Consider the following 10,732-nt stretch of genomic DNA (forward strand, 5'->3'; position numbering starts at 1 on the left):
CTCAATTGCTGTATGGATTTCAGGAGACCAAACAAACTTGAGCCTGCTCAGCAGCCCCAGAGCTGTTTGCAGCCCCACGTGCAGGTATGGCAGCACTGCTGATGATGTTGATCAACCAAGGCAAGGCAGTGGGGGAAACCTGGGAGGGAACAGAGGTGCTAGACAAGGGAGGGAAGAGAAAAGGCAACTAGTGAAGTGTAGTAAAGCAAGACAGGCAGAAACCTACGCAGCTTTTCAGCTGGAGTGAGGCTTAGAAGGGAGATGTGTTAGCAGCTAAAATGAAAAATACACACCAAGACTGTGATCCAGAACCATTCCCAGAGGCACTGCAGGAAGGAGGCTTGGCGCTGCCACGTTTGTGCTGTGCTCAGGACAGAGGCCATGCTCCATGGGCAGCAGGAGCAGGGAGGGCTGTGGGGTGCAGAGCAACCCGGTCCCCCTCCCCCCAACCCTGCTCCCACCTCTCTGGCAGTTATAAGCTTCAGGAGCCCAGCCCTAGTGGAATGGCTTCAGTTTTCAAGTCTTTTCCAATTTGATGAAGTCAGGGTGTTGGAAGGCCTCGAGGGCTGCCTCAAAGGAAGTGCTAGCTTTATGTGCAGAACAGGGCGAAAATGAATAATCTCATTTCACTCTCTTTAAAGCATGAATGATCCCCTCCTGCTTCTCCTGCCCTCCGTCCCCCTCAGCTGGGGCAGAGAATAAGGCGTCCCACAACGAATTCACAGAGCCTGCAGCCATCCCCTGCTGCTGGGTACCCCTGGGCTCCCCGTTCCCACATGTGCAAGCAAGGTGCCTCTGCTGGGAGAAACACCCCAGCCTGGCTCAGGGCTCCCACTGCACATCGATCCCGAGTGCAGGTTTCACGCAGGCCTCCAGGAGCTGACAGCTCTCAAGTACATCCCAAGGATGAATAAAAAGTGACGGAGCGGGGAGCGATACCCGCAATCAGCCGGAGGCTCTGGGAAGACGGTGGCAAAGCCTTGGCGGCCAGCGGACGGCTGTCACGGCCACTTGACCTGGAGGCAGATGGTTCCTGTCCACCCGACGCGCTGTCTGCAGGGCCTGATAGGCGCTGCTGAAACACAGAAGGACAGAGAACTCGTGGTGGGGGCAGGAGGAGCGCTCGGCAGCGGAATGCCAGGGCCGTGCCATAGGGTCGTGCTGTCTGAGCGTGCGCCCTTTGCTGGGGGCGGCCCCCATCTGCACTGTGCCAGTGCCGGGCAGGGTCAGAGGGGCTGCAGAGCACGGGGAGCATGTCATGGGGTGATGTCACTGCCTGTGATGTCACCGCTGTCTTCTTCACTGGAGCACTTCCAGTGATAGCAGAGGTTCTGCAGTCTGTCTGCCAGCCTGGCACTCTCTGTACAGCGTAATTAAGCAAATGTATTAATAGAATAGAAGTCCGGGCCTGGGTAATGTTCTTCTGTCACAGACAAATGCAGAGACAAAGCAGACACTTTCTTCAGAAGTATGGCAGGATGCTATTAGTGGGCACAAACTCACATCCCATTAGTGCCATCGCTGTTAGGCAAAGCTGAGTCATTTGCATTTTAAACGAAGCTCCCAGACCAGAGTCAGCTCTGGGAGATGTGTGAGGTGTGCATGGGGTAGCCCGGGGGTGCAGCTGCTGCACCACAAAGCTGCCCCGTGGTGCTGGCACCATGCAGTGATCCAGCAGGACCCCGGCTGCAGGAGCAGCTCCTGCACATCGGCACTGCTCATAGGAAGGAGGTGCTCCTGTACCACCCATCAACAGTAAAAGTGCTCTGCAAGCTCTAGAACGGGCAGCTTCCCATCCCTGCCGTCAGTGATGATGCTGAGGAGTCCCCCCGTGCCACAGCCCTCACCTGCACCCAGCCCAGCCCACAGCCTGCTGTTCATGTTAACCCCAAATCCTTAATGAAGCGCTGCTCGGTCTGTCCTAACAAGGGCCTAACGGAGCGGGGGGGCTGAGGCAGCCACACCGACAGCACTGACACTGAACAACAGTTAGAAGAGAATTATTTTAATGAATACATTTCCTTTCAATTGTGCGTGAATAGCGAGATCCCATTAGAATGGGGAAGCAATTAGAGCTAATAAAGATGAACGCGCGGCACCGGGCGCATGTGGAATAACAAACAGTGAACAAAGGATCCAGGAGAGAGCCGACTCTAATCCAAACAAACGAGCGGCGATGAAAGGAGCGCGGCCGGGCTCCCTGACTGCGCGCCACGCGGCCCCACCGCCAGCACTCGTTGTTGGTCCTGGAGACAACGGGACCAACGAGCGGAGCGTGGAGCACAGGGCACGGAGCGTGGGGCAGCGGGCAGGGCTGAGCTGCAGGCGGATCTCGTGGTGACGGCTGGCATTGCCCCTGCCAGGAGGTGCCTCGACGGCAATGGGCACTGAGCAGCCAGAGCGCGCTGCCGGCGCTGCGGCGAGGTGGAACGGGGAGGGAGTAATGCCCTCTTCACAATGGAGTGTTTACACAGTAGGCTCGCGGGAAAATTAGGTAAACCGATAATTACCCGAGGATATTATTGGCTTTGGCAGAGTTAATAACAATTAGTGCTCTTCCTTTTCCAGACTTCTTACAGGAGAGACCTGTTGTAATCCGCAGTGTACAAAAGACCCAAACCACCAAGAACTGCTTCCATGTGTGCCTTGGGGGACAAAGCCAAGCAGCCCCCTGGGCCTCCTGCTGATGGGAGAATCGCCCAAAGACGGCAGGAAGCCGGGCTGAGAAGTGATGAGAGTTGTGCTAGCAACAATAATGTTAAAAATTGGAAGTGCTTAAAAATGCTTGGAAAAACAGTCTGCTGTACTTGCTCCTGCCCTCTCCAGCTTGGCTGGAGTGTGGTGTCAACGTTGGAAGGTTGGGTTGGTTGGGGTGAGGTTGGGTGGAGATGTGCAGGAGGAGTCCCACCTGCGTGGGGGAGAAGGGGACGCGGGGTGCAGCAACCCAACATCTGCACTGCAGCCCCTGATGCTGGGAGGGGGCTGAGGATGGAGCCTGATCTCCTATAGGAGCATGGCACAGCTGCCTGGCTGCCATCCATCTCCGCCCCACATTGTGTCTAAACATCTCCTCGCACACCTCCAACACGCAGCTCTGCCTCTCACCCCCGCGGCACAGGGAGATGCTCCTCCTCTCCTCCTCCTCGTCCCATTCCCGCACACCCACAGCCCCCACCCCGTCATGGAGGCTGTGGCTCTGTCCCGCGATGGACAGCCTTCAAAGGATCCCAACTCACAAGCACCCCCCCCCTCCCCGCCCCAAGCTGGCCCATAAATCACAGCATTGTAAAAATAAAGCAGCTCTGTGCGTGCACGCACATTTCAGGTTGCCTTTTAAAACCTGAACTTGTTTCTCGCACGTTGGCAGAAGAACAGAGGGGAGTCGGAGTCAAAAGGCGAGCTCGAAAAATAAACGCATACTTCTCTCTCGCTGCTTGTGAAGGGCTCCCATAGGAAAACAGCGAGAACCAGGGCAGGAAGAGGCCCCTGAGGGGTCGGTGTGCCCTTCTCCCCAAGCAGCTGCTCCCTGCAGGCGTGCTCGTGCCCATGGCTGCGGGGATGGGGATACCCAGTGGGCACCCAGTGGTCCCTTGTGTCCATTGCCCTCCTGATTTTCCCATTTCTCCCTTTTTGCCATCATTTCTCCATCGAAGGGATGCCGGGCTGCCCCGTCCCTGCCATGTGTGCACCACCCGAGGATGAGGCTGGAAGTTGCACCGTCTTAAGCCACAGTTTAACATAATTAGACATCCTGGCTTGAGGGCAGTAATTACTTTTATAGTCCTTAAACATATTTAAAAAAATAATAATAATTGCCTCCCTATTCAATGCCTTTCAAAAATCCTTTCAAATGGCACAGCCTTCTTCAAACAGAACTCAGCCAACAGTAATTACAATGAATTATTCCATGTTCTTAAGAACATGTATGTAGGAATTAGTCAACGAGCACTAAGAGCCACCCGGCTGTTTACCCCTCTGTGTCAACCAGGTGCTGCCTGGCCCCATGGGTCGTAGGATGGTAGGATCATTGAGATTGAAAAAGACCAACCTCAATGATGGTCTTGTCCAACCGTTGGCCTCCTACCACCACCATGCCCACAGGAGCCGCTCACGGCAGGGCTCCGAGCCGCTGGGTGATGGTGATACAAGCGGGGCCGCTGCGTTTCATCCCCAGCTGGGATAAATGAGGCATAATTCTGCTCCAGTCAAAGGAGAGACCGTGATTCACAGCAGCTGAGGATCTGGCCAACAGTGTCAGCATCACGACAATAGCGTAATGTTTTCATTATGCATTGTTTTTTGTCCAAATGCTTAAAAAATTATCTAGGAATTACTCACACATCCCGTAATAGTTACCAGTCTGGGTGCTCAGGGAAGGCTTTCTGGAGGCAGCGCACAGCTCAGCCGTCGGCGCTCCCGCGCCGTGCACAGCGCCCATCACTTCTGCTCTCCTCCTCCCCACGAACACAGAGCAGTAACCTCTCCCTGACAGTCTCCAGATCCTCAAAAATTGCTCGCTTGGAATTTTGGAGTAAATAGAAAATTGCTTTGCTCCCTTCTCTCAGGACAGCACGGAAAACAGATCCAAATGCAAAAGCAAGCAGCATGGCTCTGGAAGACATAACTAGGGAATGAAATTCTGCTTTCTGCCCTGTTTCAGAGTGAACGACCTTGGAACCAAGGAAAGAACTGGGGCCCACAACCTGGAGAACGGGCACATGGACACACATGGCCCCACCGGTGGGAACAGGACAAAGGGAAGGGGCTCACAGCTCCAGGATGGTGCTAGTGGGCTCTGCCCCAGCTCCCTTCTGCCCTCCACCTGGGGACACGTAACCTGCGGAGAGCCAGGAGTGTGCACATGGGCACAGCGGTGTGCTACAAAGCGCTCTGTCATTAATGAGCTGTGTTTTATTTCCCTGAGAACTGTTCAATCTGAGCTTTGGGGAGCCAGCTTTCCCTGCAAAAAGCAGTGAAATGAGGGGGAAAAAAAAAAAGGAAAAGCAAAGCCCACCTGTTTCCTGTTTTTATTTCCCCCACCCCCTGCCTTGCTTTATTTTTTTAGCATTCCCCAGTTATTTGGTAGCTCCTGCAACTTGTCCAGAAATACCTCTGCTGGCTCAGTGGCCTTTGGGAGCCCAGGAATTTAAGGAGGGCCTAAAAATTCCTAACCCAGCTTTAAACCCATGTGCTATGCGGTGCCCCCATCCCCACTCCCACCAGGGGATGCTGCCCTGGGCTCTCCCTCTCCCATTTGGTGCACACCTGCGACTGCTCCTGCACAAAGCCCCCTCATGCTGGAGGGCTGTGCAGCTGGGAGAGGTGAAGCCGTGGCTGCGTGTGGCTGCAGGACTGGGGGGGGAAGCCGCCAGCTGGGAGATAGAGTTCAACCCAATTTCTGTCGTGCCCTTCAGATGGTGCCTCGGTGCCCATTGCACACTGCCAGCAGCTCTTCTTTTGGAAGGGGAGAAAGAGCCAAAGTTCCCCACTGGAAGGAATCCATGAGAAAGCGGTCACAATGGAAACCCACCCCTCTAAGCTGGCATCACCTTCCTGCCCCGCAGCCCAAAAGATGCTTTGGCGACGCCACGCCGCTCCCTAGGAACCAGCACGCATCTCCGATATGATCTGCACCGCTCTGCCTCACAATAAACCAATACATTTTAACTCTGACCCGCGATGTTGCAAAGGAACCTTTTGAGTGAGGCTCTTTGGTGCAGTACAGATACGTCAGGGCTGATTGTTATTGTACATGTCAGCGCTGCTGAAGCGCGGGATAAAGAAGTCCATTGTGCACCCATGGAGGGACGGGGCGGATGATTAATGACTGCTCCCCCGATGCTCAGAGTAGAGATGGAGGCAGGATAAGGGCTCTGCTTCAGGAGGGGCCGTCACCAGAGGATATCCGCCCCTCACGGCCCCGGCGGGCGCTGGGCACGGTGGGGCACGGCCCCAAGGGCGCGCTGCCGCTCCTGCCTCCGGGCTCCATTCTGATCCTGGCTCTCCCCACGGAGATCCCCCTGTGCCCTCTGTGCCCGGAGGCCAGCAGAGCACGGGTGATTGCCCATTGAATGAGACGAATGGCAGAAAATCAGGGAAATTGCAAATTGATCTTTGCCTAACACACACGGCGACTTTGTTACCTATTTCTTGAGCCTCCACGCAAATACCTCCCAGACTAATTCGAAGGCGTGCCAAAGTAAATTACATTTCGTTTGCCTTAAATAAACAATGACTCTTCCAGGAAAGGTTTGTCTCTTCTGGGCACTTGCATCATTTATCATTGCTCCACTGTTTTGAGTTGGCTGCCCTTTTAGGGTGAGATGTCTCTTGGTTTTAGTGTGTGCGCAACCATAGAAAGGACAAGGTCTTACCCCAAGAAAAATGTACTGAGAAGATGTCATTAAAGCTAATGAGAGTCCAGGCAGCTGCAGCTCATTAGAGATTGCCCGGGGCCAGTTGTAACTGAGACCTTTAAATATACATCATAGTCAAATAAACAACATCATATTCGATCTGCAAAGTCTCTATCAGTTCCTGCACAGCCCTTATCGCTCAGCCTTACTTTTTGCTGAGAAAACGTTCCCTGTTCAATAACAAACTCAGGAGCCAAGGGCCGATCGCACTCAGGAATGATGCGCTGAGGGTGGGAGGGGGATCCCTCTTCTGAAAGCACCATATGAAATTAATTAATTGATCTCAGCGGTGGGAGGCAGCCGGGCTCGAGGGCACTGCCCTGCTCCAAGGACCAAGCAGTGCAAGAGCCTGCAACCATACCCAAAATGGGATTTTTAAGCAGCAATTGAGCAATATTACTGTTGTCGTTCCTCTCTTCACGTTCTGGATGTGACTTGCCACAAAAGAAAATGAGGATTTTCTGACAGCACTTCCCATTTGCTGCCATTACGAAGTGTGTAGTGAGGATCTGGGGATTTATGAGTGCGGGGGATTCCTCCCCCATCACAGAGCTTCCATCTCTGGGAGCACTTTGGGGTGGGCAGGCAGCATCCCTGCATCCTTGCCCCGACTGCTCAGCGTGTGACTATTGGGCTCTTATCTCCATAAGGAGTCACTGACACCGGGCTGCTTTCCAGGGAACGCTGCTCCCTTAATAGGCCATTATAGCTCTGTAATAAGGGCTAAACTCTTCTGGGGGCATTTAGTCGTAAATTAAGTAAAATAACACCGCTGATCCCTCCCTGCTCTCCATCCCAGCGGGGAGGGGTGGGGGGTGGATTTCTGGTGCTGCCCTCTTCTCTGTCTGCTCCGAGATGACACTGGGATGCTTTGGGCACATCCTGATGCCACCAGGTCTATGCCTGGGCACCCGTAAACAGTGCAGAGCAACAAAACAAATCAGAGAGAGATGAGGCTGGGCTCCTTTCTTCCTGTCTGCGCTCTGGTTCCTGCTTGGCATCTCCCCTAGGCAGGTTGGGGCACCCTAAGCCCAAAACCCCATCCAAGAGCTGGGCACCCCACGTTGCCCTGAGTCCCACCAGCCCTAATTAGGGGCAGCCACAGCTGTGCTGGTGGAGGAGCGGAAGCTGCATGGCCCCAGCTAGATGAAAGCGGACCCAGTGAGTGCAGTGCAAACCCTTCCACCGAGACCCTCCCCGCCACCAAGAGCCAGGTATATTGATTTAATTTGCACCTGTGCGTTTCTTGGCACCAGCCGGCCTGCTGCAAGCCAGGAGTAAACTCACTTAGGAGGCTTCTGGCACAAAGCTGCCCCAGCTGAGCACAACCAGAGTGAAACAAAGAGGGATCCGTGCGCTCGGCTCTGCATGCAGCCCCAGGCTGAGCCATGTCTTCAGCCCTACCTGAACCAGGACAGCAGAAAAGGAGGTGCTTGGGGTGAAGGATGCTGCATGCAATCCGCGACTCCTTTTAGCAACTGTTCCCAAAGCAGGGAATGCCTTGAAGAAGCCCTGGCCCTCTCCTGCCCCCTAGACCCATCATTCAGAGCCCCCAAGCCGTAGGAGCCCCAGCTGTGACCTCCACCCAAATGCTGCGCAGGATACTGGGGTTCCGTGCTCAGTTCCTCTCTGATCCCAATTTTCAATTCTTCGTAACTTATGTCATTAGGGCTGGAATTTTCCAGATGTGAGCTCCCTGCAAAGGTGACTCTTTCCTTTTCTTTTTTTTTTTTTAACCAAATGAAAGCATTCAGCCAAATGGTCTGGCTGTGTCCATTTTCTTCTATGTTTTTCCTTTTTTTTTTAGAGAGTACACATCGAACACAGATTTTTCCCATTACATATTAAATATAGAGAGAGCATCACCTTTCCTGGCTGGGGAGAGGGCTCCTGGCTGAGCACCACAGAGCTGGCAGGGCAGCGGGTGGGGATGGAGATGGGGATGGGGATGGAGTTGGGGTTGGGGGTGACAATGAGAATGGGGATGGAGATGCTCTGCTTCCCCAGTGCTGACACTTTGGTTGCCCAGCAATCTTATCCAGAGCATGGACTGCAATCTCCCAAGCAAGGCAACTTTCCCAAGTGCAGAGCAATCAGCATTTCTCCTTTATTAGTTGTTTTCTTAGCCAAAGTGGAGCAGTAAGGTGGGCTGGATGCTATTGAGATTCAGTTCAGTGTAGGTACAACTTCCAAATCCCTTTTACCAAATTTTGTGCCACCCCCAGCCATGAAGTACCCCCGAATTTCTCTTGCTTCTCCCTTCTGACACCTGATAGGAGCCTGAAGCAGACAGTGGGGTAGGAACATCCAGTCACATTGTCCAGGCGTGGGTTCAGCCCCAGGTGCAGTGCTTTGGCTCCAAAGATGAGCACGGGGCATCAGTGCTGCACCTCACCGCCAGACTCCATCCGGCCTCTGCACTGCCACTGGTAGCTGTGGGGTGGCCCCAAAAAAGCCCCTTCCCACAGCCTTCTCTCCTCCACAGAGAACCACGCACAAAGGAGGATCCTGCATTTCTCCAATTAATGTAATTAAGAGAATTAAACTTTCGGAGAGAGGGAGAGAGAGAGTTTTTCATTTTCTTTTTATTTGATTAGGGAAATTCCCACTGCGTGCTTTGTGCAAATGAAAGCCAGGTTCCTTTCCATTGTTCAGCAGCCCGGGGAGGACGCGTTACCTTTCAATCTCGCACGCTAATGTGTTTAGAGTTAAAATATCCCCTGCCCCGGGCGGCCACAGGAAGGATCCCGAAGCCCTGATTAAAGCACGGCCGCACGTGGAGCCCACGCAGATGGCCGAGACAGCACCGCTGCTGGAGGTGCCCGGCATCCTGGGGCCTCTTCACCTGGGGATGCTCCACAGGGGATGGGGCGCTGGGAAAAGGGAAAGCCCCGGGGTTGGGCAGAGAGCTGAGCTGAGAGCTGCCCCACTGCCCCAGCGATGGGGAGCTCTGCGCAGCCCAGTGCGGATGGTTTGCCCCACGACGCTGGGAAGTAATTATTTCTGTCGGCCTGAATATTAAAATCGTTTCTCCACGAGGCTGGGTTTAGCTATCAAGGTTACTAAAAAATAAAACACGCGGAAAAGCCTTTGTAAAATCCTATCATGAGGCCTCGGGAACTTTACGCCATCCCACAAGCGCTCAGAAATTACGAGCCAGGTCCCTAAAATGAGATAGGCTTAAAAATCAATAAGAATAAAAAATACATTATGACTTTTAATTTTTCTGCCGCTTTCTGAGCTTTCTAGGCACACGGGGGACATGTTACACATTAATGAAAGCCGCTATTCTCATCTAAACACAATTTCAGATGGTGGTAACTTGGAAACCACGGGAGATGTCACTGCGGCGTGAGCAGGGCCCCGTGGCACACACCTCACTGCAGCACAGGGACAGGGGCTGGGGTTTTCCAGTTCATCCCAATGAAGACGGCCAGTCTGGGGGCTGGGAGCTCTGCTGGGAGGTGAGAGAACTGCAGTCAGGGAGCACCGTGGGGTTGGGTTCCCAGCAGGAACTGCTTCCCTCAGCCAGCAGCTCAATGCAAGGATTTAAAACCCATCAGTTCCTGGGCTCACACCTGATTATATCGCTTTTTAATTAGGCAACGTATTTTTCTCTGTTAATCCCTAATTCCTCTGACTTCCCTCAGGGTCACTTGCAGAAAGGAAGCAGTGGGAGGGGACGGGTCGGGCGATGCCACGTCAACATCACCAACATTCCACCAGCACACCGGGGTGCTCCCATGGCCCTTCTGAGCCTAGCATCATGGAAGGGCAAACTTCCCAGTGTAACATCCGCAGCCTCTTCAGTCAGTGGGCTTTAATATTTCACTCAAGTGTTCTAGCCTTAATATATAAAATCTTTTTTAATTCTTGAATCATGCTGTGGAAAGCCCTCCCTGGACCCCTTCCCTCGCTCCCTGAGGTTGCTGCCTGGATCACTTCCCTTGCCCGTGCTCTGCGAGTTGCAGCAGGGGCTGCCCACAGAGGACACAGGGCGGTGCCCAGAGGTCCCAAATTGGGTCTGGAAAGCAAAACTCCATGGGTTTCCTTTGCTGATTGGTTTATTTTTTAAAATGAGCAAGGAGAGGAAAGCATCTTCATAACGAACCCCAAAGTGCTCCCACAGGTGGAGCTTTTTGCTGTATCAGGATGGAGCAAACTGCTCCCACTCAGTGCAAAACTCACTTTCTAACAGGCAGCCCCACATGATGGGCCCTGCAGCCCACATCTGTGTCTCCCCACCCAGTCCCAGCTGTGCCTTTTTAAGGCTCAGGGCTGGACAGGATGGCTTTCCCCAGTGGCAGTGTGAAATG

The sequence above is a fragment of the Lagopus muta genome, chromosome 9, assembly GCF_023343835.1.
Source record: "Lagopus muta isolate bLagMut1 chromosome 9, bLagMut1 primary, whole genome shotgun sequence".
NCBI classification, from domain to species: Eukaryota; Metazoa; Chordata; class Aves; order Galliformes; family Phasianidae; genus Lagopus; species Lagopus muta.